The sequence below is a fragment of the Phoca vitulina genome, unplaced genomic scaffold (assembly GCF_004348235.1).
Source record: "Phoca vitulina isolate PV1807 unplaced genomic scaffold, GSC_HSeal_1.0 scaffold89, whole genome shotgun sequence".
NCBI classification, from domain to species: Eukaryota; Metazoa; Chordata; class Mammalia; order Carnivora; family Phocidae; genus Phoca; species Phoca vitulina.
In genome coordinates, this window is record NW_022589792.1 from 3,690,442 (window position 1) to 3,696,790 (window position 6,349).

Below are 6,349 nucleotides of genomic sequence, written 5' to 3' on the forward strand. Positions count from 1 at the left end.
CTTCTTCTTCTTCTTCTTCTTCTTCTTCTTCTTCTTCTTCTTCTTCTCTTCTTTTAACATATAATGTATTATTTGTTTCAGAGGTACAGGTCTGTGATTCATCAGTCTTATACAATTCACAGTGCTCACCATAGCACATACCCTCCCCAATATCTATCATCCAGCCACCCCATCCCTTCCACCCCCCCACCGCTCCAGCAATCCTCAGTTTGTTTTCTGAGATTAAGAATTCCTCATATCATTGAGATCATATGATACATGTCTTTCTCTGATTGACTTATTCCGCTTAGCATAATACCCTCTAGTTCCATCCACGTTGTTGCAAATGGCAAGACTTTGTTTTTTTTGATGGCTGCATAATATTCCATCGTATATATATACCACATCTTCTTTATCCATTCATCTGTTGATGGACATCAACATGGTTACTGTGGACACTGTGGACATTGTGGACATTGCTTCTATAAACACTGAGGTGCATGTACCCCTTTGGATCAATACATTTGTATCTCTGGGGTAAATACCCAGTAGTGCAATTGCTGGATCATATGGTACCTCTATTTTCAATTTTTTGAGGAACCTCCATACTGTTTTCCAGAATGGCTGCACCAGCTTGCATTCCCACCAACAGTGTAGGAGGGTTCCCCTTTCTCCGCATCCCCGCCAACATCTGTCGTTTCCTGACTTGTTAATTTCAGCCATTCTGACTGGTGTGAGGTGGTATCTCATTGAGGTTTTGATTTGGATTTCCCTGATGCCGAGCGATGTTGAGCACTTTTTCATGTGTCTGTTGGCCATTTGGATGTCTTCTTTGGAAAAATGTCTGTTCATGTCTTCTGCCCATATCTGGATTGGATCATTTGTTCTTTGGGTGTTGAGTTTGATAAGTTCTTTATAGATTTTGGATACTAGCTCTTTATCTGATATGTCATTTGCAAATATCTTCTCCAATTCTGTCGGTTGTCTTTTGGTTTTGTTGACTGTTTCCTTTGGTGTGCAAAAGCTTTTTATGTTGATGAAGTCCCAATAGTTCATTTTTGCCCTTGCTTCCCTTGCCTTTGGCGATCTTTCTAGGAAGAAGTTGCTGCGGCTGAGGTCGAAGAGGTTGCTGCCTGTGTTTTCCTCTAGGATTTTGATGGACTCCTGTCTCACATTTAGGTCTTTCAACCATTTGGAGTCTACTTTTGTGTGTGGTGTAAGGAAATGGTCCAGTTTCATTCTTCTGCATGTGGCTGTCCAATTCTCCCAACACCATTTGTTGAAGAGACTGTCTTTTTTCCACTGGACATTCTTTCCTGCTTTGTCGAAGATTAGTTGACCATACAGTTGAGGGTCCATTTCTGGGCTCTCTATTCTGTTCCATTGATCTATGTGTCTGTTTTTGTGCCAGTACCATACTGTCTTGATGATGACAGCTTTGTAATAGAGCTGGAAGTCTGGAATTGTGATGCCGCCAGCTTTGCTTTTCTTTTTCAACATTCCTCTGGCTATTTGGGGTCTTTTCTGGTTCCATACAAATTTTAGGATTATTTGTTCCATTTCTTTGTAAAAGGTTGATGGTATTTTGATAGGGAATGCATTAAATGTGTAGATTGCACTAGGTAGCATTGACATCTTCACAATATTTGTTCTTCCAATCCATGAGCATGGAATGTTTTTCCATTTCTTTGTGTCTTCCTCAATTTCTTTCATGCATATTTTATAGTTTTCTGAGTACAGATTCATTTCCTCTTTGGTTAGATTTATTCCTAGGTACCTTATGATTTTGGGTACATCATTTGTTTTTGATGTAGTGATCCATGATTCATTGTTTTCATATAACACCCAGTGCTCCATGCAATACTTGCCCTCCTTAATACCCATCACCAGGCTAACCCATCCCCCCATCCCCTCCCCTCTAAAACCCTGTTTGTTTTTCAGAGTCCATAGTCTCTCATCGTTCATCTCTCCCTCTGATTCCCCCCCTTCATTTTTCCCTTCCTTCTCCTAATGTCCTCTGTGCTATTCCTTCTGTTCCACAAATAAGTGAAACCATATGATAATTGACTTTCTCTGCCTGACTTATTTCACTTAGCATAATCTCCTCCAGTCCCATCCATGTTGATGTAAAAGTTGGGTATTCATCCTTTCTGATACCTGAGTAATATTCCATTGTATATATGGATCACATCTTCTTTATCCATTCATCCGTTGAAGGGCATCTTGGCTCTTTCCACAGTTTGGCTATTGCGGACATTGCTGCTATGAATATTGGGGTGCATATGGCCCTTCTTTTCACTACATCTGTGTCTTTGGGGTAAATACCCAGGAGTGCAATTGCTGGGTCATAGGGTAGCTCTATTTTTAATTTTTTTGAGGAACCTCCACACTGTTTTCCAAAGTGGCCGTGCCAACTTGCATTCCTACCAACAGTGTAAGAGGGTTCCCCTTTCTCCACAACCTCTCCAACATTTGTTGTTTCTTTCCCTGTCCATTTTTGCCATTCTAACTGGTGTAAAGTGGTATCTCAATGTGGTTTTGATTTGAATTTCCCTGATGGCTAATGACGAACATTTTTTCATGTGTCTGTTAGCCATATGTATGTCTTCTTTGGAGAAGTGTCTGTTCATGTCTTCTGCCCATTTTTTGACTTGATCATTTGTTTTTTGGGTGTTGAGTTTGAGAATTCTTTATAGATCTTGGATACCAGCCTTTTATCCGTAGTGTCATTTGCAAATATCTTCTCCCATTCTGTGGATTGCCTCCTTGTTTTGTTGACTGTTTCCTTTGCTGTGCAGAAGCTTTTTATCTTGATGAAGTCCCAAAAGTTCATTTTTGCTTTTGTTTCACTAGCCTTTGGAGATGTATCTTGAAAGAAGTTGCTGTGGCCAATGTTCAAGAGGCTACTGCCTATATTCTCCTCTAGGATTTTGATGGATTCCTGTCTCACATTGAGGTCTTTCATCCATTTTGAGTTTATCTTTGTGTATGATGTTAGAGAATGGTCGAGTTTCATTCTTCTGTATATAGCTGTGCAATTTTCCCAGCACCATTTATTGAAGAGACTGTCTTTTTTCCATTGCATGTTTTTTCTTGCTTTGTCAAAGATTATTTGACCATAGAGTTGAAGGTCCATATCTAGGCTCTCTATTCTGTTCCATTGGTCTATATGTCTGTTTTTGTGCCAGTACCATGCTGTCTTGGTGATCACAGCTTTGTAATATAGCTTGAAATCAGGCAACGTGATGCCCCCAGCTTTGTTTTTCTTTTTCAACATTTCCTTGGCGATTCGGGGTCTTTTCTGATTCCACACAAATTTTAGGATTGTTTATTCCAGCACTTTGAAAAATGTCATTGGAATTTTGATTGGGATGGCATTGAAGGTATAGATTGCTCTGGGTAGCATAGACATTTTTAACAATGTTTATTCTTTTGATCCATGAGCATGGAATGTTTTTCCATCTTTTTGTGTCTTCTTCAATTTCTTTCATGAGTGTTTTGTAGTTCCTAGAGTATAGATCATTTACCTCTTTGGTTAGGTTTATTCTGAGGTATCTTATGGTTTTTGGTGCTATTGTAAATGGAATCGTTTCTCTAATTTCTCTTTCTACAGTTGCATTGTTATTGTATAAGAAAGCAACTGATTTCTGTGCATTGATTTTGTATCCTGCCACATTACTGAATTGCTGGATGAGTTCTAGTAATTTGGGGGTGGAGTCTTTTGGATTTTCCACATAAAGTATCATGTCATCTGCGAAGAGAGAGTTTGACTTCTTCTTTGCCAATTTGAATACTTTTCTTTTTGTTGTCTGATTGATGTTGCAGGACTTCTAGTATTATGTTGAACTATAGTGGCTAGAGTGGGCATCCTTTTTGTGTTCCTGATCTAGAGGGAAAGGCTCTCAGCTTTTCCCCATTGAAGATGATATTCGCTGTGGGTTTTTCATAGATAGACTTTATGAACTTGAGGAATGTTCCCTCTATCCCTATACTCTGAAGTTTTAATCAGGAAAAGATGCTGTATTTTGTGAAATGCTTTTTCTGTATCAATTGAGAGGACCATATGATTCTTCTCTCTCCTCTTATTGTGTTCTATCACATTGATTGATTTGGGAATGCTGAACCACCCAATCTCTTATTTCTTATACCCTCAAGTTTGAAATAACTCTAAAACTAACCTCAAAATTTATTTTGCAGATAGCAGAATTACAGCTGCAGAGGCTGCAGATTAATTCACAACCTCAGTGGATTCTTAGTTTTGACAATGTGAGCAGTAGGGAGATTCCATAGTGTCCAAACTAATTCTGGGAACAAAGAAAACTCTTAAACATACTTTTAATTTGTATTTTCAAAAAGATGAAATCAGAACAGTTGGGGAAAAAGGGAATCTTCAGAGAATAAAGAAAAGCTTTAAGAAATTAAAGTTATGGCAGCCAACATAAAAATTCAATAGAAGGATAAGATATAAAGTGGTGACAATCTGCAAGGAGACCAAAAACATAAAGTTTAAGGAATTTTGGAAAGAAAGAAACAAACAAAAAACCAAACAGAAAGGAGGCTATTATTCAAGGAAATAATATAAAACAATTTCCTAGAGCTGAAACACATTCGTTTCTATATTAAACAAGCCTACTGAGTAGATCATAGTGAAATTTTGGAACATGTAGAATATAAAGAAATTATTTGTGAATGATGTGAAATAGAGACCTAATAACTTAATCCTTTAGCCAATTGTCCCAACAGCTTCTGTTCCCCATTGACTTGAAATACTAACACATACTGAATGTCCATATATGCCTGAATCTGCTTCTGAGCTGTTTTGTCTTGGATCTATTTGTCTATGTTTGTGACAATAACACACACATACCCTTAATTTCTAGCCATAACACATTATTCAGTATTCCCAGAATGTGTATATCCCCTATGCTGCTGTGTTCTTGCTTACTCGATACCCGATACTTGTAACATTTCCTATAACCATTTCAATGGCTTGATATTCATCCTTCAAGACTCACTTTCAATCATACCAAATTTCTTGATTTTGCCTCCATATCTCCTTATCAGTTTTTTTTTTTTTTCAAATTCTGCTAACATAGCACATACTACACCTTGTTGAGTTAGTTTTACTGGAATGCATCAACCTCATCTCTTTCTCCGTATCTCCCCTCCAATTCTCCACTTGGAACACCCCTGCAGGAAGGCACTTTGTAATCCTAGCACTTAGCATGTAGCAATCAACTGATGCCGTATCAGTATTTATTCAAAGAAATAATACACACATGTGCTTGATATATAAAGACTACCAGGGAACTGGGTACAGTGGTTATTTCTGGGAAAATTTGGAGATGGATTGAGACCCCCCCCATCTGAACACCTATGTGTATGTATTATATATATTATATACCAAACACATTAGTTTTTGTTTTTAAAAAATATTTATTTATTGGGGCGCCTGGGTGGCTCAGTCATTAAGCTTCTGCCTTTGGCTCAGGTCATGATCCCAGGGTCCTGGGATCCAGCCCCTTATCGGGCTCCCTGCTCAGAGGGAAGCCTGCTTCTCCCTCTCCCACTCCCCCTGCTTGTGTTCCCTCTCTCGCTGTGTCTCTCTCTGTCAAATAAATAAATAAAATATTTAAAAAGATTTATTTATTTATTTGAGAGCGAGCACTCCAGCGCGAGTTGGGGGAGGGACAGAGGGAGAGAATCTTTCAAGCCAACTCCACGCTGCTGGCGGAGCCCCACGGGGAGTGGGGGTGGGGAGGCTGGATCCCACGACCCACGAGCTCATGACCTGAGCCAAAACCAAGAGCCAAGGCCTAACCCACTGAGCCACCCAGGCGCCCCCATATTAGATCTTAAAAAGAAGAGTCAGATTTTCTATTGTCTTGAATATTTTTTCACATCTTATTTTTAGTGAGAAAGTAAGTTGTAGAAGACATAAAATATATAATCCTATTTTTAGAAGAAATTAGAAAGACTGAAAAATAAATTTTACCCATGGGTATGTTTTTGTAGGGGTATGGATTGAACCAAAGGATCAAAGCGTAGGTGGGCGAAGGTAAGTTAAACACTGAGCATCCCAACTTGCCAGCAAGATCCCACCCCTATCCTCGCCCACCAAGCCCGGGCCCCGCCCATCAACCTAGGCGCCCCCCTCCCCCCAGCCTCGTCCGTCAGGCACAGGCCCCATCTCTACCCGCCCCATTCAAGGTCCAGTCCGACCCCATTCCAGAGCCTAACTTCACCCCGCGGGGAAGGAAACTAGGATTTACTCTCCGAGGTCGGATGAAGAAGGGGTCAACATTTCCGTCACCGCCTGAAGCTCCTCTAGTCCCGAGAACTGGAGCCCCGGCCACTTCCGCTCCCGGCG